Source organism: Papilio xuthus, unplaced genomic scaffold (assembly GCF_000836235.2).
Source record: "Papilio xuthus unplaced genomic scaffold, Pxut_1.1 DF826933.1, whole genome shotgun sequence".
NCBI lineage: Eukaryota > Metazoa > Arthropoda > Insecta > Lepidoptera > Papilionidae > Papilio > Papilio xuthus.
The window spans coordinates 4,610,249-4,636,126 of NW_013531716.1; the positions used below are offsets into that span (position 1 = coordinate 4,610,249).

General features: G+C 32.3%; 1 protein-coding gene across 2 annotated transcripts in view; it reads right to left on the reverse strand.

Moving 5' to 3' along the window:
* Positions 1-7,279: 7,279 nt before the first annotated feature.
* Toll-6 (Toll-like receptor 6) overlaps positions 7,280-25,878 on the reverse strand; it is a 153,086-nt gene continuing 134,487 nt past the window's right edge. The window contains exon 2 of one of the 2 annotated variants that reach the window (XR_001228085.1): positions 7,280-9,133. The gene's annotated coding sequence lies outside the window, so the exon portion shown is untranslated. The remainder of the gene's footprint in view (positions 9,134-25,878) is intronic. The other variant, XM_013318031.1, reaches the window with a different exon arrangement.

Here is a 25,878-nt window from a genome sequence, read left to right on the forward strand (position 1 = left end):
AAAAAATGCAGTTCCTAATCTTTATTGTACTTATTTTTTGTTTCTCTTTTGTTTTTCTAAGAATATTAGTTTTTTTTACGTTTTATAAGCTAGCGCTTGACCACGATCCCACCTGGTGAAGTGGAGATTTGGTCGAAAGATGGTACGCGCTAGCTTAGTAAGTACCTATTCACTCTACTTAGTTTTGTCTAAACGAATGCAATAAATTCTCGTTTCAACAAAACTTCTTACAGGCGATGTTTAAGTTATAATTCTAGGCATATATCATATTTAGATAAGGAAATTGAGAGAAGTTGTTTTCCGACCATGTAAGTTTGCTAGAAGTTACTCCGTTCACATTGTATTGTGAGCTATAGTGGCCTCTGAGCATTCCGGAAGATATAAGGTAGTTTCCAAGTCAGTAAGAATATTTCATACTTACCCTATTTGGAAATTTCAGTACTAATTCTAAAGTTTACTCGTGAATCCACCTAATAAACTACATATTTCACGAGGTTTAACCGATTTGTTTGAAGAAAAGAGCCGGTTACTTGTTTTATTAAGGCTATAAAAATAGTAAGGTAAAGTTAAAGCAATGGAACATAAAACGGGACAGATTTAATGAAATTCTAAATCATGTGATTGTTTTAATTTTTGTTTCGTATTTTATTATACTGATAAATTTGAAATTAGAAATGATTTTAGATAAACGTGATTCGAATACATTGAATACGTAAACATTCTTATTTTGTAAGAATAATCTTAATTACTCTCTTATTTATTACGTCCCTAACACTTGGTTTCTGAGACCAAAATCACGCTTAAAACATATTTTTTATTTGTGTTTTATTAACAGAGTCACATTCTCAGAAACTAACGGTTATTTAGTCGATATTATAGTTTTAACATCAAATACCATCGATGCTTTACACTAAAGCATTTTATATTCCATTCAATTGCCACGGGGTGTACATGAATCCCTCACACCAAAAGAGGTTCGTCCCAAGCCATGTACGTTTGAGTTTCGAACCCTGTACAGTCGTATGGACAAGGTTTAACATACAATACTCTGTGGGCGTCTCTCACTAGCTCCGTGACTAGTCTCCGCCAGGGGGTATACTCGTGTCCGGTTTTTTGTTATTCATATTGATTTTATATCTATTATTATGATAACACACTTTTTCTTTACATAACCGATTTCGTGGTGCAGTGTACATTTATTAAATAAACGGTAGCTATTAATTTACAACTGAATAGGTTTTGTACAGCTGTCGTTTATAATTTGACAAATATTTTTAAAGTAACAATAATGTCAACCAATATTTAGAGCCACTGTGGGCCACTAAATGCAATATGCAGAACTTTATTTATATAATCCACGAATAACAATCCAAGGCAATGAATAGAACATGGTTTTTTTGTTAGTGGAAAATTATTAATAACTCCAACTTACTGTACTAATTCATTTTACCGTTTTTACTCAAATCTTAACATCTGCGACCTCAATAAAAAACAATGATAAGTGCATAACGCCAATTAGCAGTTACCAACAGTGGTAGAGCCCGCTTTAACATCTTCGCACGAATCGGCCCGGCTCGCCCGGTGTTATACCACGACCACACAGAAGACAGGCGTGAAGTGGAAGCAATTCCGCGTTTCGTCTGATGAGTGTGCGTCCCGGAGGCCAAAATTAGTCCTCTTTCCCTTCCCACCCTTTTTCTTATAAGGAAAGGATGGGAAGTGGAAGTGGACTTTCCGGATGAGAGGATGCATGGAAAGGGAAAATATTTTCTTTCGGTGCATCCTCTTCTCCGTCGATTAAAGGTAGGCAACGCATATGCAATTGCGTATGTCTATGGGCAACGGTCACTTCGCTGTTTTAGCGATTTCAGGTGGCCGCTCGCTCGTTTGCCACCTTGTGATATAAAAAAAAAAAAAAAATACCAAACGCGCGCATGAAATTCTTACTAAGACAATAACTATATAACATTTTGAATAATACCGTATTTGTAGTCTGTAAGATGTAACTAGTTATTAAGGTAGAGAGTTACAATCATTGGCCAGTAAGCTGGAGTTGTTAGCATTATTTGTATTCACGTTTGAACACCCTTTATGTGTTCCATTTATGGCGTGGTATTAAACATTTGTTAAAGTGCATACTACAGCCACTTAAGGCACCTCTTCCTTGAGCAAATGGCAAATAAACGACTAGCTGTGCTGGATTAAACTCCCCCGTGTAATTCTCAACATTGTATGTTCAAAGGAATTTGTAGACGCGATAACAAATGACAATTAATTTGAATACATTGAAATGTTAATTGCTGTAGTTAAATTCTGAGTGGCATAAAATTAATTAACATTTTTCCAAAATATTATTTTCACATTAAACTTTAAATTATATATAATTCATTGAAGATAAAAAATAGCTGTTTGGATCATGAAAAAATGAGATCAGAGTATAGAATAATGTAGTGCTTTTAATATTTTACCTACGGGGAAAATAATGAACTCCTTTTTTTCCTTAATATTTCTGAGAAGACTTCTCTTAAAATGTACTCCGATGATTAAGAAGATCAAAATCTTAAACTTATTATCAGAATTTTATAATCCATTTTATTTTTATTGGAGAATATAAAAGAATCACAGACAGGACATAAGTTTTTAAACTATAAAATAACCCGAATCGTATAAGTGTATTTTCAAATAATTTTTTTCTTTTCATATTATTCAGATCAAATTATTTTCTTTATATTAAGGTATTCGTTTATATGCCAAAAAATAATATGGAGATATTTTATTAAATTTTAATACGGGCATCGGGCCAGTGATGGACGAGGCAATGTAGGCCAATCCAATATGCATTTATCCCAATTATATTGTGCAGTCCGACTGTCGGATTATTGAATTATACTTAATTTAAAAATCGAGCACTAGCTTGTTGACGAAGCTTTATATGAAAATATAAAAAAAATATTACGTTTAGTTTATTCTGTTTTTTTATTATCATCAGCCAGTGTCAGTGTGGACATAGACCTATTCCACGATAGTATGCTAAAATACTCGTAAACAGACAAATTAATTATCTGTTCCAGAAAAACTTACCGTAATTCCATAAATATTTCTTTGTAGAATATATAATATATTAAATAATATAATATATTATTTTTATTAAGAGAAAAATCTAACGTAAAAATGTATCATGTGTGGTTTAAAAAAATCATCAAATTGAACGATTCAAACATATCAAAAATGTAAACCATTACCGATATAAGGCGATGGAATTACTTTTCAATGGGGCGTACTTAAATAAATACTGTTTACAAAAATTTGTATACATTCGCTTATCTCGCTTATCCCATGTAAAGCCTTCCATTTAAAGCTTCATACAATCGGTAGTCACTTAAATGCTTATAAAATATCTGGTAAATGATACGTAGGCGTTACTTGCGGGGATATAAAAATCGGATTAACGTCTTTCGTGATATAATCCATGTTGAAGAGGCATGTTTCTCCGGATTTTATATGGGATTAGAATTACTTTACATATCGGAATAAAAACTCCGCGTCAAATTATGGAATTGTGAGTGTAAATATTTTCGTTGTTAATGTCTTAATGTTTTGATGATTCAATGGGGAATAGAGACGTAATAAAATTACTTTATTACTTATACTAAAGATGTCGTCAGATAAAAATTGTTGTATTAAAATTCATAGTATTTTAGACGTCATAAAATGTGTTTATCAGTTTTTATTAAAACAGATTGGTTTCAAATCCTACATATATTATATGATTCCAGTGTTCGTTCAATATCTGCTAACATAATTAACATATCCACTGTTTCATCTTAACTGGTTCCCACTTTTGAATTTTCTATTACTGTTTACAAAGGCAGAGTCAATACGATGCGGTAGCCAGAAATTTTAATAACATATACCACGTGCATCCACTCTTATTACAACTGAATAGAGTTTTTAATTGAATAACAACATGACGATTGTGAAACGTAAATCCACAAGCTTGTCTATTGTTGAGATTTGTTTACAAAATGTCTGCAGTATTGACTTTGGCGTGAGAATTGGTTTCTAACGTTCGTAACCCTGGTAGGTCCGATCGATCAAACAACTGACATACTACTGTTAAACAGTTCTGGCGTCCGGATAACTATGTAAATGAATTGGTAAGCGCACTTTTATTAGGTGATACGACATATACCACTTAGAGTACACTATTAGAGATAATTTAACAGTGCCGTGTATGTGTAACAATGTTACCCATTACGGTTATTGGGTGCTGAAGCAAACACGTCGAACAACCCAATTTACAGCACAGAATTATAACACATCATAATTAGCAATTGGTATCTACCAGTCACACACAACAGCGGAGACAAAATGCATTCACTCCGAAGTGATTCCATATCGAACTTCAAAAATGTATGGAACTGACGCTCGACTATCACGTGACTAATCGAAAGTTATTCTATATATTTTTGAAGTTCGTTATAGTATCGCTTTGGAGCGAATGCACTTTGTCTAGCCTCGTAGAAAGTATCTGCTGTATTTCTTACAGTAGGAAATTCTTAATGTTGCTTATAAGTCTTCTAAATCCTACTGAAAAAATTAGATAAATAAAGAAATAGAAAAAGATATTATGTTCGCATTGTTTAGAGGAAACAATTGTTACCGAGGAATATTTAATAATACCACATTATTAAAAAGAACACTTTTCATCCTAATTTCTCAAACTAATACTAAGTCTTTTAATTACACACATAAGTGTGTAATCTAATATGCAATGTGTGTAATAGTGTGTAATGTAAGAGCGTTGTCTAAGATTTCCTATTGGTGTGTAATATGGGCTATTATTCACCTCCATAGTGTTCGAAGTGTATGAGCGGAACCAAGGGTTAATAGACACGGCATCTAGTTTTAATTATACCCCAAGCGGAGTTAATTATACGAAGTTAGTAACAAAATTTAATGTATGTTTTAGTTGAAGTGAGGTACGTATATGTCATGTCAACTAACTTCCTTGATAGGTAATTATATATTTGATAAATCTTGAATTTAATTACTTTGAGCTTAGTTCAATTTGGATCAAACACATCAAATTTTTATTAGTGGTCCCTCTGTGTAATGGTAATTGTTATAATGTACCCAGCCTTTATCACTCCAATTTGTTTGCGTAAAAAGATTACGATTTTTTTATAACGAGTCACTTTTTATTTGATATGTTTAAGTTTTCTATGATATACACGTCGTGGCAGAACCCCGATGTCGCAATCGAATGACTCGAGTAAACTCAGGTGGAACTTTTCAATACGCTTCGTGACCATGACAACTACGATTGAAAAGTATTATGCAAAAGGGATCATGTAAATTTATGCTAAATGTTGTGTAAGTTTGTATTTCTTTTGTGCGTGATTATATGAATAATAAAGTTCTAAAGTTACTAGACTGATTTCAAAGTCTTATTTTATCCTAGGGGCCTCTTTTCTGAAGTAATTTAATTCTGGATCTATTTGAGTACCTGGTGTTTTTAACCTTAGGTGATTTTGTGTATAACTTTATCCCAAAAAAACTTAGTGTAGTCGTAGTTTAATAAATTTCATATTTAATCTTCGGAATTGTTTTTAGTAGGTTTTTTAATTAAAAGAAATAAATTTAAAATTAGCTTTAGTTCAGGCGTACATCTTGCATAAAACTCTCCATATCGAAGCTTCTGTAATACGAAACTCGTAAATCGATTCGTTTCGAACCTGCACCATCAAAGGAGTTCGGTCACAAAAAACTTTCTTTTACAATTCCTCAAAATTAAATAGAATAATATAAATTTTAAAATATTCGGGAATAGCTACTTTATTCCATGAAAATTAAAGTTATTTCTAAATATTTTATTGTGCTATTGGCAAAATGGCTACATTTCGGTACTCTGTTTTATTATTCAAGGTTGAATATATTTAGTAATACTTAAGTAGAACAAAGCGACGACATCAATCTGCTCAGCAGGCTGAGCGGGGCACAGTATGTATTTCTCTTCTATACATCTACATATATCAGCCTTTGTATCTAAATAATTCACTACAATCTTAAGCATATAATGATAATCACTTCACACACACTTCCTTACATTCCACCCATACTTTCTTCCTATGTCTTACTATCCACATTCAATTTAAAAAATTTACATTGAACAAATTCGATGAGGTCACAATAAAATATTCGTTTGTATACGAGTTGATTCCGTATCATTACAACAGTTGGACGGGGCAACGAGATTAACAAGATGAGCGTTACGAAATGGCCCAGGAATTTATATTAATTGTTGCTGCAATCGCACCCTTCTACTTTACTCATGTTACACTTGATTAAACATATCAGGGAACAAATTCTGCGTGACTGATTTACTTATTGCTTTTAATTGTCAGCGTCTTTCTCATTTGCAATGTCATATTTATTTACTTTTAAATACGGACCTATATATTCCACAGACAATTGTCTTACCAGTCAGTAACTTCAAATGATCTAAATATGATTTAACTTGAAATAAAGTATTATGTTTTAAAAGGGGAATAAAAGACTCAATGTAATGTTATGACTTTATTGAAAATTATACAAAATATTAAATAAATACAGCACTTCGATAGGAAAAAACAAATAAATTAGTAACAATGCTGAAGGATAGTTAAATTATATCTAAGTATGTGTTTGTGCTTTATATACAGGGAGATAGACATGTGCGTCGGCGGCAGAATCAAAGGTATTATTTTAAACTTTAAAATATTGTTTGTAGCCTCGTAATATTTTTCAAATCAACCAATAGGACATTATAACATTTCGAAACATTATTGAATTTTTACTAGCTGTTGCCCGCAACTGCGTCATGCTAAATTTCAGCGAGATCTTTTAAGTCGTTCTGGAGATACCTTTTAACAAACATCCATTTAAACTTAAGCTTACGCATCTATATATCTATAAAAGAAAGTCGTGTTAGTTACACTTTTTATAACTCAAGAACGGCTTTACCGATATGGCTGAAAATAGGTGAGGAGGTAACTTAGAGCCAGGAGACGGACATAGGATACTATTTAGTTCTTATTTTTAATTTATATTTTTTCGAATTTATGCCTCGAAGAGCTGCTTTTTATTTAAGTTAAAAATATTATAAATGCGAATGTTTAGATGGATGTGATGTAGATGGATAGATGGGTGGGCTACACTACTTAATTTTTTTTATATATCCGCGCGGACGGAACCGCGGGCGACAGCTAGTTTATAATATTAATTAGATAAAGATTACATTATATTATGAATATTGAGCATTTATTATGTATAAGGTTTTTATTATAAATTTATTTAAGTGTCTCAATTAATTCGATTTTGCCGCCGGCCAAACTAATTATACGATTATAAGGATGCGAGTATGTTAGTGGTAAAGTTAATAGTAAATAATGACTTAAGGTATAGATTTATAAACAAGATATAACAAGGGAAATGCTGTGGATTATATTTCGAAAAAGTTAAACTTTAGCATGTCAATATATTTTATGTTCTTATTTTTACAGTCTCCAATGATTCCAAATTCAAACATCCTATATTTAATGACAATTTTTTTTCATCGTAATAATGAAAAACAATGTTCCCAAAAGCAACAGTACTTAATAATCTACCTTATTATGTACGTTATAAAGTTCATTTTTATACAGTAACGTGGAATCGTGTGTCTTGAAACCTGGGACTAGGGATTATAAAAATAATTCTTATCGATTAATCGATCTTAATAATACAATTTATTACTAAATATAAATAGTATTGGAGATATAGAATGATTTCCAAGAAATTCATAGTACGGACGTTGATAAAACTAAAAATCACAGCGAATCGATTACCTAACTAACTTTACAATTTATTCTATCCATTGACATTAGTAATAACAAAGAGTGGTGTCATATCTTACATTAGTAGAATTTATACATGTATTAATTTAAGGGAATTCGATTAGACAATAGGAATAAGATACTTAGGTAACTGTGAGTAAAGACATGCAAGACTATTAAATTTAAATACATTTAATAATTAACCTGAGTAGTTTTTTTGGGATCAGAAACATAACGGACATAGCTACATTTCTTAAAGTATTTGTTTCTAGGTTATTGTGTGTTTAAATAAGACAAGTAATTGTAGGTTTCTGAGACCAAATTCCCCGTTTAAAAGTTAAACATATATAAACGTAAACGTATAAAAGTTTAAATCATAGTATTATCTATATACAACGACAGTGCCAGGGATGATGATTAATTTTATAATTTTGGTCTCAGAAACCAACGGTGAGTAGAGTACAAATTGAATATAAAGTGAATTGGAATATTAGGTATTTTAACTCTTACATAAATGTTTTATAGAATACTTCTTGTTACGAACTAGTGAAATTTATAAAAATTTTATTCATAAGTTTTTTTTTCCATCGATATCCGATTCGAGGATGTTTTCAGTAGTTCAATTTAGTTCGATAAAACGTTATACGTAGAAACTTTTGCCATAAATGACGCAATATTCCTTGTACGTCATAAATATTAATTTTTGGGTAACTACGCGAAAGTTTCGTGCTCTCTTCGGGGCCAAAGTAGATGCGGGAATATCAAGGAATTTATGAGAAAATTTTCTTTACTCCCTAAAGATTTTTGAACGAGATGACTTTAAGATTGAGTTTTGATTTTTAATGTAATAATTCTGATGTAATAGTAATTTATCTGGGATTTTAGGCTGTAAACACTTTTACAATATGGGTTTCAACGCTTAAATATAAAATTTAGTTTACACCATCAACTTTTATGAGACAAGACAGTGTCTTATACTTATACTGATAACACTTAATCTATACAATGAGATATCAAACAATATATACAATTAGCAGAAACGATATTATAATTTTTACGTAGTAAAGTCGATGTACCTTTCACTTAAATGTAACGCATCACTTGATAAGCACTATGTGTCCGTTCAAAGTAACGCTTCTTCGAGTTGATCGAATGTGTCGCACCATCAGTCACTCTCGTAGACCGTGGAGTTTGAGCTCTGTCGGCGGCTGTACGGCGATGAGAACTCGATCCTGGTATCAGGGAGCCAGGAGTACGCAGTGCGCTCCGAAGATGCACTGAAACAAAACAAAAAAGAAATATAAATAAGCCATCCACATTGACGTATTATTATTGTTAATTTATGGGGGGAAAGGAATTTTCGAATATTTCTATTATGTTAAGAGATAATTTTTAGTATAACTTAGAATAACAAGTCACCAACATTAAGAGATAACGAAGTGAGACGTACAAGTAGACAATTTACATCGACGTATAGATTAGAGGGTCAGTCTGAAGTCTTTCTGGCCCTCATTTCATCATGAACATCATCTTTAATTCTAGGGAATGGTTAAAATGAGCTTTTTTTATATAACCATATTGTCTATGCCACTATATGATATACAGATCTATTACCGAGTTATTTCAATTGCCTTTATTGCAATTATGCCGCATTGAATTAATTATAGTTAAATGGAACTGTTAATTATTCTAATCATGATTCAAATTGATGATATATTTAGCTTAAATATGTGATTATCGAAAATTAAACTGGTAATTACAAATACATTAGAGTTATATTTCAGACGACGAATTTAGCATTGTATCAGTTCTCTGGTGTCAATTCATTCAGTATTGACTTAAATCGTTTCAATTATAAATTAATGTCAGTCTATTTGCAAAGGAACGTTTCGATCGAACCTTTTCTGTGTCATTCAGGATCTGTTCCGAGAGGAAGTAATTATTGCGTCCAATAATTACATTCGTTTGGTATTTTATTTAAACTTACAAATTAAATTAAATATATTTGTTATGTTACCTACGTCATCAAACGTTTACATGCATCTGGAGCCTTATTGTTTTTATATTATAAGGACGGGGGACAGGAAGGGGAAATATCCTCTTTCTTTGCGTCAATCATCCTTCGGCAAATCCACTTTCCCTTCTCATGGTCGTGATATTTCACCGGTCGAGCCTGCTCTTTGTGCAACATATATTGTTATTGACGTCTACCACTGTTATAATATAGTTAATATCGTTAGTAAAAGTTAAATATTATTTGAAGTTTAAGGCAAGATTCTATTGAGTTACAAATTTCAAGTTTCCCTTGAATAGTTACACGGCTTCAACCGAATGAGCCAACTTAACGTCGCCTTGTTTCACGTCCAATTAAAGTTTACAGCATTCAAAGCTTAACTTTCAACATTGCTTTTGTAACGTTCACGCTTTTAATGGAAATCGAGAGCAACATTTACATAGAGACACACGCTCTCTACCGTAGTTTGCTACGTGGAATTAACAAAGGCTTGCTTTCCCCTAGACAAAGGTAGCTCTTTATAATAATATCATAGTTTGTTGTACTTCCCAAATATAAACCTTAGCTTAGTTTAGAAGACAATGTGGTATTTGCTTCTTAACTGCTCTATTTAAAACATTGTTTATTATTGCATAAATATTTATAATATTTTCAATTGTTTGTTTAGAATTAAAGACAAGATAATCTTATCTTTCTGATTATAATTACACATAAGAAAATGTAACTTTATTTTTTGCCTTTTTGCATACATTGAATTGAATCTGAAATTTATATTTAGTCATATATTTTATTGCAGTCAGCGTGCACGTGTTAAATTAGTTTTTACAGTATTTTTGTATTGATGTTGGTTTAAAAAATGTAATAAATTTCATACCGTCTTCTGATTTCAACATTAAAAGAAATTGTTTATAGAAACAGCGGTAGCGAAGACATTCGCGCCCCCGAGTGCCACCTACGTGCATTTGTGTAAACACAGCCGCTGTTTAACTTTGCCTTGTCTATAGTTTGTTATTTTAGTGGGGGCTTCTTCAGAATACAGGTCAACGCTATTGACACGCCTTCTTAATGTGAAGAGGTAATGTCGAGGTATTGTTATGAGACTTCTTTTATTTTTTTATAGCCACTGTTGGAATTTATGGTATAATTGCTTTCACCAATAATGTATTTACGTAATAAGATAACAGCTTTATGTTGAATAGATGAAAGAAATATCTGTTTGAATAAATCATTATTTTACAAAAGTTTACGTTGTAAGATAACATTGTATAATTTTATCACTATCGAAATGTAGAAAGTAATAATCATTCAATTTGTATTCAATCATTTTGCATAAAAAGCTCCAGCAACCTCACATGATTTCAAGGAAATTAATTCAGGAAATAGATCGCAACGATAGATTATTTAGAAATTGCTAAATAATTGTACTATCAATATTTTCATTGAAATTGACAGCTAATAAAAATTAAACAAGAAAACTGTGTATTGAAAGTGACGATAGCATAACTCGCATTGACCTCTCCCGTGGACCGCACGGGAGGTCACTTGCGACACTATTAAAAGGAAATGAAGATGGCATCAGAGCCGCGACGCGAGCGAAATCCAATTTGAAATAAGTGCCTTCTGAATTAATCCGACCACTTTGAGCGGACCGGATGAAATTTCTGGTATTTTTCACGTCCAGCAATAAAAACGAGCCCTCGACGAGGAAAATATGAGTAATAGCTCGCCCCGAGTTCTCACGGGCTGTAAGGAATAATAATATTATGCTCACACGATGGAAACCTTTTTAATGTTGACGCGGGAAGCGGCAGTGAAATAAAAGAATTAACCGCGAACAAGCGGAATGTGTCTGAAGATGATTTAGGAACTTTTGAGTAAAATTTTTCTTGTTTAAGGGTGAAAAATATGTGGTAGAATTTTAAACAAATATTAATATAAGTGTATTAAACTTAAAAACTTAAATTTTTTATGTGCAGAAGATGGTTGGCATAATTTTATGTGACTATTTCTACATATTTTTAGACATAATTAATTAGAATCCTTTGGCGTAAATGGCACGCTATCGTTACCAACTCAAGTGTCAGAATGATTAGTAAGGTGATATAAACGTCGACAGTTTAGTAAGGCTACTGTTTTGCCAATACACCGGCACAGTGTCGGATTTTCTTCCTAACAATATAGACATCTGAATTTCTGCAACCTTTTTCCAAAAATCTATATCTTTTTCCATAAGGATTTATTTGACATTTTTATTTATAATTCTGGAACTATTACGACTGTTTATTAAGAGGGTAAATCTATTGTTCATCTTACATTAGTTATGGCAACAAAAGCGTTACTTGCGCCATCTGGTTTAGTTGAAGTTCAAACTAGATCAGTTAGCACCCGGTCTTAACGCCTGCTTGAACATTTATGACTTTGAATTATTAAGTTACAGTTGGCTTGTGAAGTTGAATGGGATCATATTTTGTTCTTAGCTTACATAACTTGTTTGCGTGTCGACTGAAGTGTATAACCGCAAGCAGAATCATTAAATTATTTCTTTAAGACTACAGACTGAGTTCCACGGGAATATCGTATATCTATATATTATATTAATCAAATTGTTGCTAATTTAATTAATTGCTTAATGTGTTATAAAGATTATTTATTAAAATTTTACGATATCTAATAACTTGAACATATGTCAAAAAGTTAATTGTTAAAAATTGTAAAGAAATCAGCTGCCAATAAATCAAGTAGAATTAGTTCTTAATTTTTTTTTTGCTATCATAAAATTCCACGAAAATTCTAGTACCTACCGTTTCATTAAAATGTTTTCTGTAGTAATGTACAGACACAGACATTAATATTACTGAGTTCGAGTAATATAAATAAAGATTACGTCATTGATATTATAAATGAAAACGTGAGATAGAATTTATGAACGGTAGTAGTCAATAAACACTGGTTAATCGGGCCCGAATAAATTATGCACAGTCGGATTACAGTCGGTTTTGTGACATCTCTAATGTGTCATTAAATTTTAATAAACCAAGATTTAACCGATGTAGGGCAAACTTCCCGTCAGTAAATAATGAAACAGATTATTTATGTATTAATTTCTGTATAATATTCGCCTTTGTGACTGCGTTAGTTATGAATAATAAGTAAGTTTACATAATATTTACTATTGACGATTGTAAATTAATTCGTAACCTTTATAAGGTTAGATTTATTAAAATTAATTGCTGCTTAATTTTGTTGACGAATTCTTTAATATAATTTAAAAAAAAAATTGTTTCAAATTTTAAAGATATTGATTACTGGCAGTTTTTACACAGATTTATGATAAAAAAAAATTAACACACTGTATAATTGTTACAATAAATTCTACATAAAATTATGCACACTAAAGTATTTCATTAATTATGTGAAATTATTGCCAAAGCACGTCTGCAATTTTATCATATACATATAAATTTCTACGTATAAACGTATTATTATTATATTTTGTATACTTTTAATATAAAGTTTCACATGTTTTAACAATTGAGAAATCTCTTGTTACGGTTTTGCAAATCGAAGTTCCAACCCTTAAAGTCTTAACTTACTTTACCGTCCTCATTAAATTTGCATGATACCCTTGTCCCGTTAAATAGATTAAGCAGAGGACAAAATGTATTTATTCATGATTCAGAACAAAATACACATTGTTTATTACTTTGAAAAGGGTATGGTAATATTTTTTATCTGTGCCTTATATTGTATTTTTTTTTCGGTTATTATCTGTTACTTATGTATAGGGATAAGTTTTTATTTAATTAATATTTAATATATTAATTAATTTGTATATTGTTGTTGTTGAATATTGGTTTTGAATTGTTAATAGTCATCAGCTCACTATACGCCGATAATTTAGCGATAAATGTACATATGTAAATCTAAAATCGAAAACACATTGGTACATGGCGGGATTCGAACCCAGGACCTGCAGATTGCAAGTCAAGTGCTTAACCCACTAAGCCATCGACGCTCACCCATTATAGTACCCAATAGTCACTCATTCTAATTTTATTATTCCTAAAGTAGCCGGAAAAACATAAAAAAGAGTCTTAAAGTACAGTCGAACATGGTTAAACGAAAACTAGATAACCGAGAAGCTTCTGTAAGCGAGAGTCAGTGTCAGGCCTCGAGGAACGACCTTAATAATAGACAAACTCTGGTTAAAGAGAAACCTTTATGAGTGAGAAAAATATGTTCCTTCGAGACTCGATTATCCTGGTTGGACTGTATTAAAATTGAAAGCAGCAACTAAACAACAGCTAGTAAGCTATAAAACAAAAGCAACCGGTCTGCGCCACTCTTCGGTGGCATAAGACGAAGCCCCGAGAATTGCCTGAACAAACACTTGTAGCGGTCAAAATGGAAGCTCTGTTGTGTCAGAATGTATTCATTTGTACGTCAAACGTTATGTTGACCTTAGAGAACTTGTTCCCTTGATGTAAATATTGAGACAGTGCGAGTTAGTGACATGTAGTCATCCATTCCATGATTGCATTCCTTTTTATCTTCGTTTTAATATTTATATTACAAATATAAATAAATAAATCTTAATAAAAAAATGAAAATATATATTTTTACACAAAAATATCATCTAGATCTACTTTTTTAACTTTTATAGAGACCTAACTTATATGTTGAGGTCCTATATTAGTTTGCACATTGGGAATATTTTTAAAAGCAAATTATGTTCTACATATACAGTAAAATGTTAGAATTATATATTTATGCATATAACCAACAATACATTTACACAAAATACAAACATCGAATTGGATTTCATTTAAAAATTTGGATTCAGTTCGTTATGGATTAATCACGTAGCGTGACCAATCCCTAATAGCTGAATACAAGTGAACGTTTTGTTTTGATACTAAATACCATTTCTTTTCATTTTAAAGCCCGTAAAATTATAAATTGGTTTGAGCCCTTTAATATAAACGATTACTAAGATCGGAATGTTTAATCATATTATTCTGATTAAAAATTCAATAATTGCATAAAAATAATTAATGAAAGTATAAAACGACGATAAGGAGGATTATGTTTAATACTTTAATGCAATTTATGTAATATTGTTATGAGAGTAAATTCTGTATTGTAAAAAAAAATATGCTATTGTCTATGTCGACTTCGTCTTAGTGTATATTCGATTCCTAAAAATTTGGTGAATTAGCTTGAAGAAGGTTTGTTTGAAGGTGGTACTTCTGGTGTCATTTTTGTGTCTGTAGTGGATAACCAGATGTCATTTCCATTTAGTTTAAACACTAAGGAGACAAGAACATTTTTCGCAACTGCTAAATGAATTTGAATTTTAAATGTGTGTTAAAATTCAAATAGCTATTTTTCAGTACTCCGTTGCACTTCGCTGTAAGTATTATAAAAAGCCAAGAGATGCAGAAGTAACAACACAATGAATAAGAAAGAATGAAGACAATGCATTAGTATTTGCTGTGTCGTTTCAAATATCCAAGTTGTATTCAAAAAGATGTTTCCTGTTTTAACAAAACCAGTTCAGTTTCTTCATTTTTGTTTATGATTCTGAAACAATATGAAATTTAAATTAAAGTTTGGTAGCAACAAGATTTCGAAATATAACAAAAATTATGTAGTAAAATAACAATAACTTTAAAACAGTTTATATTTGATTCCCCTTTTTTATTCTAAAGAAGATCAAAAACAAGATGGCCGACTTTAATTTAAGTATAATTAGAGATGTTCAAACTATAACGTTTTACAATAAATCTATTTTCTAGGGAGTTAATTACGAACTCCTTTGGTGGTCTATACTAATTAGCATGCTATGCTTTATACTTTCTCATATCATGCGTTAAATGTTACCCCATAAAACGACTCTCGGAATTTTATTACTCATCCAAATCCCACTCCAATCAATTCCAGTGTTTTCTGCATTCCTAACCACAATTCGATATTCTTTATTGACCTTATTAATTATCAATACATCTTTAATTGAATGATAATGAATCTTCTGGTGGCATCGAAACTTTTTTATTTTACTTGTGTATAATATTGTATAAATATTACAAGTAAAGTCTCGTCCCTGTGTATCAAGTCAGCAAAAAAGTATGGATTTGATACGATTTTTATCAAAAGATTTAAAAGTTTTTGCTTAAAGTCTTCTATGCGATGATAAGGTTTTGTGTAGATTTCCTTAGAAATAAACGACGCTCACGAAGACGTATATGAATAGTAAGCTATTGTATCAGAAAAATATTTTAACCTAAAAGTTCCTAGTATGATAGAGTCGTTGTGGGTCTCTTTTAACCGAACATTTATCTGTCATTATTCTAAACATATTTAAACTATCATAAAAATAGTCAGAACAGTTCAGATCAATTTCTTTGTTGGTATAACGTTACGTATTAAGTGAATTAGTTGAGATGTTTATTAAGCCCTTGCAGTTGACGTGTGTGTGAACAGTTATTGGTAATAAAAACGTTAAAAAGAGTAATGATATGTTATTAAGCGAGGAGAAATAAATTAAACGTTCAAATAAACTGTAATCCTCACGCGAACCCTATGCAACCAGTGGATATAAACGAGGGAGTGAAATGCATCTACACGCCGTAATGAAACAGCATGGGAACAAAATTATAAACAATTCCCGAAATCTGTATAATAGCTAATTTAGTTTATAGATAAACGGAATCTAAAATCCCCACAGATGTTGTATCGGTCCCATGCCGGTAATTGTAATATGCAAGAACGGACACATCGAATAGATTTGGGGATGATAAGGCTATTGTTTGAACGGAAGCGATATCTATGGTTACCAAAATGAAACGAACATTTTAAAGCAAATTTTATAAACAAGAAACAATGTGATGAAATTATTTGCTCAAATCTGGATTGCATTGCGATGCCAAAATATAATAAGTAGGTATAATCTGTAGTTAATAAAAATGATCGAAATTACTTTAGGATCTGTTTTTTTTTAGTAATGTATCAACTGTTTAACAAAAAGCACTTTTTTCATATATCACTTTTATATAACATTATGTAAATGTATAAAATTTTAGATATCAAAGTTAGCAGTAATAATTTGAATAAAGTAAATCGTTATTGAAATGAGTAACTTTTACATTGAATGAATGTTTTCATGCTGATAATAACACTATTCTGTGGATTTGATTGAATCCGCAAATAGCTTCCCATGGTTACGCCGCGAGGGATGTAACAAAGTTTGTTTGAAATATATCGACGTCACGGGTGTAAGCAAAACAGAAATCAACCTAAGATTTACCTAAATATATGGACAAATCGACGTAAAAAAGATTCAATTAATATTCCAAAGAAACCATCAATTGTCATTGAATGTAATTTTTATTTGTAAGGTCTACTATCTTTACAATGTAAAAACTACGTTTACATGAGAATTTGAGTCATTTAGTCATGATGATATCACTGATTAATGTTAGTTGAAATTCTGTTATTCTGATAAAATAATACAATACTAAAATTAACAATATAAAATCGATATCGATAAAAATTTAAGAATGTTACATGCACACTACTAGAGGGGAAATGACACAGTGCGTGATATGCGGAAATGTATTTAATGAAAGGCGAGGGGTGCGCCGCGCCGCAGCGTGGGTCCACACTAGCACCCACACACGCCCGAGCCATGTAAATACTGCTAACAAATGGAAGTAGGTTATAAAAGACGGGCATATTAAATTATATGTTTCTTTAATAAAAATGTTTTAACCTTCTGGGACCATTTTATTATATTACATGGGTATTGAAATTTAGAATGAGCATAGAGGAGGTAGTGGAGAGAACAAAATTATAAGTACTCCGTCAAAATATTAATTTTCATTGACGTAACAAAAAATAAAAACAATATTAATATAGAAGCATAGTGTAAGATAAAATTGCTAGTACACATGATTACAGGTTTAAAATTCTGTAAAATTGTAAAATTATTAAATTCTATTGTATCTGGTTATTATAAAATATTTTAACAAACTTATGTAACACAACGTTCACATGTAGTTAATGGAAATGCGAACTCCATTAGAGCGAGTAGAATTTTGAAACTTAAATGCTTTCGTTGCATTCTGCAAGTCCCGCTGGGAGACGTCTATTCGCAGACCATCTGGCAAAAGCGGTTCACTAAACTGTAGCATTATTATATTCATTTGACAATAGACGACATGGCCAATTAACGAATTTAGCAACATTTCACCAAAATAGCTTGGAGGCAAACCGATAATGTGGGGCTACAACCCCAGGAGATGCCAGCTATTCGAACTATTCGATCGATTCGATTAACATACAACGATTTCTCTTTGTATAGTCTCGTGGTAATTTTAGAATAGTAATTTGCAGTGGAGCCAGCCGAACAATTTGCGCTTACATTATTAAGTATTATTAAGTGCGGCCTGTGGCGATAATGTATGGATACTTATTTAGTCTAATTTCGCTATAAATATATGTTATGTTAAATTTTACGCGTTTTGGATCGATTCGATCGTCGCGTTGCTAAATTTGGTTTTAGTTAATGCATTCACATGTTTGAAAGTGAGTCACAATTAAAACTTTTTAGTTTGAGAAAAACCTAACAATGTTTCTTACCCTATCCTTGGTACGAATAAGTTCTCCGAAGTGGGTCAAACAACTTAAGTTTTTCTTATTTCTGAACGCAATTATAATGTTCCAGCTATTACCACAATAAGGTCAATGAACTGTTTACCACCATCTTTATTACCGCTTTACATTATTTTGCGATTTACTGTACTTTAAGAACCTAATATAAGTTAAACAACTTTAGCATTAGAGTATAGTTCTCTCGACCTATTTACTTAGTTCTAGGTTCATTAGAAGTTTGAAGCGAAGTCTATTGTGTCTCTTGATATTAGAGAAGTTACTTCTTAACAAGCAACTAAACTTTAAAAATCCAATTCACGTTTTGTTTCTGTACATAGTTTGCGTTTTAAAATACTATTTTATAGAAACTTTTAAAAAGTTAAAAAAAAATTAGTAGTCCATGTGTTCTTCCAGACTATGTTATATATAACCGATCTGGTGATACTTTCTCTTAACCATCCATACATCTGAACATTCGCATTTATTATATTAGTAAAAAGTAAGATATCAAACAGCAAAACGCATTTCGCGTGATATTTGAAGTAAATAATGGCAATATTGCCGGCACAAGTGATATTAAAATATTAATATTAAGTTCTTTACATGTATAATACGTCTTGATACATATATGAAAGACGTGAGAGGTGTGTACGTACCGTGCAAAATGAGAATGCGTAATCAATTCCTACCCCTCTGCTTTATAGAACCAGATCAATGCCATAGAGTAGAGGGTAAGCTTACGTTCTTTATTGCAATTTTAATGCGCAGCACTTGCCTACTAATGTTACGTAAAAGGTAATAAAGATATTATATTCTCATAATGTACACCAAGAAATTAGTTCAATATGTTTATATGAAAACATATTTCTATATGTTTCTTTCACTCTTAAGTAATTTTTAATGCGTTTTGTATATTTTATTTCACATTAATTTTTGGTTTAAATGCCTATATAAATAGTCTACTATTCAAAATAAATACCAACGTAAATGTGACTCGTGAGAAAAATAAACATCCAACTCAGTAATGAATTATAACCAAGCCGCTACAATGCAATATAATGACCCATTTTTGGTCGTTAATAAAAAATAATTCATAAAAAATATACGCACCATAAGCGGTGGACTGCAACAAAATATTGTACTATAATAAATAATGGTACACCCCGAATTTAGCGATCGTTGCGCGGGGCACACGCTCGACTAAATTATTATTCAACCCTACATTTAAACATGTCTCTCAATTCATTGTATGACATAAACGTTAGCACCGATGATGCAATACTTATAATTTACAACCACCCCGCATGTTGAATTAAAAAATACAAAGAGACATTCGAGATTATCACATCTTTTCATGTTTAATTGTACACAATGGGTAAACAACAAAAGCCGCGTTCTGCGTGCGTTGTCGCATACGCGCTCTGAGAGATAGCATTCGTTGCGGCATCGACATTCTATGTGAAATTTAAATGATAAAAGTTTTGAGTATTCCCGTCGCCGGCTGCACGTGAATAAATGAAGATATATTAATCCAGTCTGAGTTAAATTGTTATTAAAACTGTGATTAATGATCGATGTTAATGGGCTACAGATTAAGGAGCGGACAACACGCGAGTTAGATATAAGACATAAAGAATATTTATCTTCATCATTAGCGTGTTACTTTCTTTCGACTTTAAGTATATGCTTTAACACGCCTTATGATGACTTAACTACTAACATTACTCTATTTCTCCAATACTGATGATTTTTTTTTATTTGAATACTAAGCGTTTGTATGCTCAAACGCATTTGGAATAGATCAGAATAGATGATTTGTTGCGATTTATGTTGATTACGTAGCAATAAATAGGTATAAACGCTGTGTACGAGTAGAAACTAAAACGATTTATATCAAACTAGCGGTTGCCCGCGACTTCGTTCGTGCGGAATTAAAAAAAATAGTAGCCTTTGTTTTCTTCGAGCGTATTGTCTTCATGTATGTATGCCAAATTTCATAGATATCCGTTGAGCCGTTCTGGAAATACCTTCAAACAAACATCCATCCATAAACCTAAACAGACCCATCTATAATATTAGTAAGAGTATGATTATTAGCAATAGTTTGTTTTGTTACTGACGAACTTTTCCTCATGTTCTTAATAAATTGTCAGCTATCACTAATTTCATAGGATTCAATTGATCGTGGAATATTTTAAAATATAAGTAAACTAAATGATATAGGAAATGTAAAACAGTGTATAAGAAACAAAATGTTGATTTGATATAGAATTTCCTGTACCTCGAATGCTGTAAAATTTACGATCGTGTTTACTTTACGCCGATATAAGTTTGTTTATCATACAGAATCGAAGGGAACCAAACTCCCGGGGCAACGAAAGCGGATAATTCTGTTTGTATACTGACAGGCGGTTAGACTTGTACGTGAAATGAAATTCTCTTTTACTGTAATGAGTTAATAATACACGGAATATTTTCTTCACTTTGTTTTCTTTCCTCGTACTAACTGGAAGGTAATCAACCGTATTGGTAAACAAATATCTCCATCGTGTAATCAAATCGCATGATAATAAATATTAACAGCGGCAGAGTCAGCACAACAACACCTATTGCACGATTTGTCTGGATCAACTACGCAGAAGATAGGCGACAAGTGGAAGTAATTCCGCGTTTTGTCTGATGAGTGTGCATGCCGGACACCAAATTTTAGTCCTATTCATCGTTTTCTTATAAGGAACGGATGGGAAGGGGAATTTGTTTTAACAGAGGACTAGACGCACAGGAAGATATCCCCTTTTTGTGTGTACTCTCCTCCTTCGATTTAAAGTAAGCAATGCATCTGTAACTGCGAATGTCTATTGCCATCGGTCGCTTCACTGTTTTAGCGAATTCGGATGGCCGCTTGCTCGTTTGCCACCTTAAAACATTTAAAATGGACTTTACATAAAGCGTCCTAGTTTATAGAAAAAAATGTATCAAGCTAATCCTTGCAGCATAGTGAGGTGGGTCTTATCTTAAGTATTATCCATCGAGAGCGTATGATATAGGTCACGAGGCGACGCGACGCAGCCTTTACGATACTTACGTTTATATGTAACGTATCCTTCCCATATTTTACTGCTTACTACTTCAGAGTATTTAGTCTTTAAATAATACAAAATAATAACTATTCAAGTCAAAAACATTAAGGTATTGTATTCAACAGCTGTGTTACTAATTAGGGATTCAACTATTTTTCGACGTATCATAAAAATTTTACATCCAAAATCGAAGAGTGCAAGTTAGCATTACAACGGAACAAAGTTAGTTTGATCATAACTGTGTGCAATCGTATGAAACCAATGAACGGCCAATAAAGTGCCTTTATTACTGTCTTTATTGTTATGCAGTATGGCACCGCAAAGGACGCCAAGTTAAAAAGCGTTCGCGAACAGTCGTGACGAATGAAATTTCGATAATAAAATTAGCATAATCAATGCATCGAAGCCATTCATGTACCCTCGCGACCGCGACGCAAGCTTTCCGACTCATAACGATGTGTATCGAAGTTTACTGGCAACGTTCCACACAAGTTTACATATGTACTTAATGTACACGGAATTGAAATTAAGCATTATTTCATGCAAACGACCGAGTCTAACGACAATTATTGTGATACAATCTATTTGGTAGCGTGTACGACTCTTGTTGATTATTGAAACCACACTCATTTCCTACTCGCTACTGTTATTTAGCTTTTTTAATGTAGTATGTTATTAGAAAATAATTTGTAAATAAACTTTACGATAATGGAAAACGTTATTTTTATTTATATGCCTCATAGAAAAATAGTTTTTTTATGGAGTTTTTGTCCATAAAGGTATACGTTTTAAAATGCACGCAAATTAAAAACACTCAAAGAATAATAATAACTATATTTAACATACGTATTATTCAAAATGTAACTTTCAAACTAAGATTATCTAATATGATTAATCCCTTGTTCAATACGAATGCTGTGTTGATCAGATCCCGTCATACATTCACTAGTGTTGATATCAAAGTCTCAGCGGAATGACAACGGCACGTTTGAAATCAATTACATGCAACTATAAAATTCGGTTCTCGAATTTCATACGATAGCTGGTATGTACGAAAGGTTCATATTGTGCGAATCTCCGTAGAGAAGTAGGCAGGAGACGATGTTGAAATTTTATTCTGTCACAAAATGGTTCATTTTACAATAATTAAAATATCTAGATAATAAAAAAAGTGGGCATAGTAAATTGGAAGTTTGTGGCCAAAGATAGACCGAGGTGGAAAAAGTTGCTGGACCAAGTCAAGGCCCACAATGGGCTGTAGAGCTAGAAGAAGATAATAGATGAAATGAATGTATAACTAATTATTATATTAATTATACCGATATACGTATTTAGTGATTTACGATCTATTAACATGATGGTATCCAATACATTAGATCATTACTGGCTTATTTGTAATTAAATACAGTATTAATACATTCTCTTATCTGTGTTACGTAATTACTATGAGTATGAGCAATTAACTGTGTACGCTATATGTGTATACATATATACACATATTGTATTGACAATATCAAAGCTTTGTTAAACCAGCTTAATTCCGGTTCATCGGTGCGACTTCACTCTTAGTTACACTGAACTTGACTGTGTTATTGTGCGTTCCACTACCCAGTGTTCCAGTATTTGTTAGACTTTTTTTTTATTAACGATTTTAAGTTTTGGTATAGAGTTATGAATTTAAATTTTGGTATACGTCAATATCGTATGAAATAATTTGTTAAAACTATGACAATAGTTAAGCAAATAACGCTTACTACATCATTGAAATACCGAAACATTGTATGCAGCAAACGATTTATTCATAAAATTATTCAAACTTTCGTGAGACATAAGACTAAACTGATATATAAACACGACTAAACACTGGTGTATATTCGTCCGGTGGCGGCACCGACTAGTTTCGAGCCCATCGGGGGCCTTCATCAGGGTGAGTGGTATTGGTATTATTTCGCGGACGCGGCCCGTCGCTCACTACGCGCCTGCGCTCTTAGGGCGCGTCTTGAGGTGGCGGGGGTGCGGGATGCGCCGGCGTCGTCGACGATGTTGATCACCATGTTGATCCCAACCCGCGCCCCCCGCCCCCTCAAGATTTATTCATTGTTTAACTGATATCAACAATTTTTTTATACTGAAAAACATAACGTATTTTTAGTTACAATTAATGTTATAGTCAAAGAAAGTTATCTAATAAGTACAGTTTAATAAAGCATTCTATAAATTATTGAATCTAATACCATTTTATTGCATAGACATTCTAAGATAATATTATATTATAGTATGAGGCCTCTGACTAACACAAGTCAACTGAACTAATTAATTTATTGTGCCATAACTAGTTGTATTGGTGAGTTATGTTTAACAACGTCTGCTCTGTTTCCATTGTAGTCGCCGCAACAACATAAACTTTATTACAAAATATTGTCAGTTAAAAATAAGAAATTATGATTTATGTTTTCACTATTTAAGGCCATGAACAAATTAAATGAGATAATTATTAAGACAATAAACTTTCCCACTGAAACGGTAACATGTAGTGCGTAGAAACCCTAATTTACTGCATAACGATTCTTCGTAGTTGCTTGTACAAGATAATGGGGAGCAAAAGCATAAGTTCACGAGGTAACTAAACAAGCTCTTATTAGAATTTATGACAATGAACTAACTTTTGCGCGGCGAGAAGTTCGTGACGTTGCGTATAATGGAAACAAACGGTAGCTCCTCAGAAATTTGATGAAGATTTATGTTATTCTTGCTAAATCACGCATGTATTTATAACAGCATTGGACTTACAGTGTGTTCTATTTTTGTTGATGATAAATATGTTTGCTACAATTTTTCAGTGTTATGTTTCCGAACGGTGCTGACAGCTTTGGCACCTTTTGGTGGCATGTTAACTAGAGAAAAAAAAACATGTCTGTCAGTCAAAATATCTTATCAATAATTTTGACTAAAATTAAATACGGATTGCCTGAGTTTTGAGATATTTTAACATAAGTAAAATTTGTGGTATGTTTAAAAAATATTCCGATGGTTTAGGCCAAGGCGATAAAGGAAAAAAAATGAATGTGTGAGTGTTAGAAACATGAATGTCTCTTTAATACGATACAATGGAAGTCACCCCTAACCATTAACAATGCTCTATAAATAAACAAGAACCAGAGAGAGCAGATTAACTATTACTAACAGTGTGGGGATGTCGTTGCTTTGTATATAGTCCGTATAAAAATATTGCCACAGATATAGTTCAACTAGATATGACACGATATCAAAACTTATAGATACGATGCAACCAGGCACCTATAAATCGATGTAACAGTAAACGTTGTTAACGATTAACAATAGCGTAACTATAACTTGGCAGTGATCCACGAGCCTTCCAGTAAAATTATAACATATGGTCTTTGGCACGCATGTTACAACGACGTCCATGTTATGTATTTGAATATACGACGTACTATCGTGCTAGGTACTTCATAGCATCATAAATCGGGATACTTAAATCATACGACCGCGTTGCATCACCAAATCTTTCAACGAGAGATTCAATTACTGGTAGATACAACGATGATTTACCTGCTGTATGCTACACTCCCTGTCGTCTAAGATTCCGTACGCCCGCAATTAAAAAACAAACATTAGTAGCCTGTGTGTCCTTCCAGACTATGTTCTACATCCACGTCAATTGCATCGAGATCCGTTAAGCTGTTCTAGAAATACCTTCTAACAAACATCCCTCCATCTAAACATTCGCATTTTAATATTAGTAAGATGTACCTTGTCTTGCAGCGGTATAAAGCTAAGTATTTACTTATTACATGTGACTGAGTAAAAAGAGATATTATGAGGCAAATTAGGTAGCGCGGTTCGCAACCCACACCAGCAAAGTTCGTGATTCTGTAGTGTGCGGGTTCGAAACTTTTGATCCCCTGACATAAATCTCCATCAGAAAATAGGGAGGGACGTAACCGGCTTAAGCTTAACCGTGACTAGTGGCTCGAACGTTATTTTAAATATATTTATAATAATGATAAAATATACAGGGTAATTCCGATCTTTATTTATTTTGTAGTTAAGTGAGTTTTGACATAATAGTCCGTTATTTGTTCGGGTCGCGTGCGGGATACTCAAATATTGTTTCATATTTCGTCTCCGGTATCGCAGTGATTTTGGTAAATAGATTTGTATTATACAAGTTAATAATCCTATTCCTTTAGTCGGCTTATACGTTGTGAGTGTACTTTAAATATGTGAACATTATTTGTATTACGTAACGACT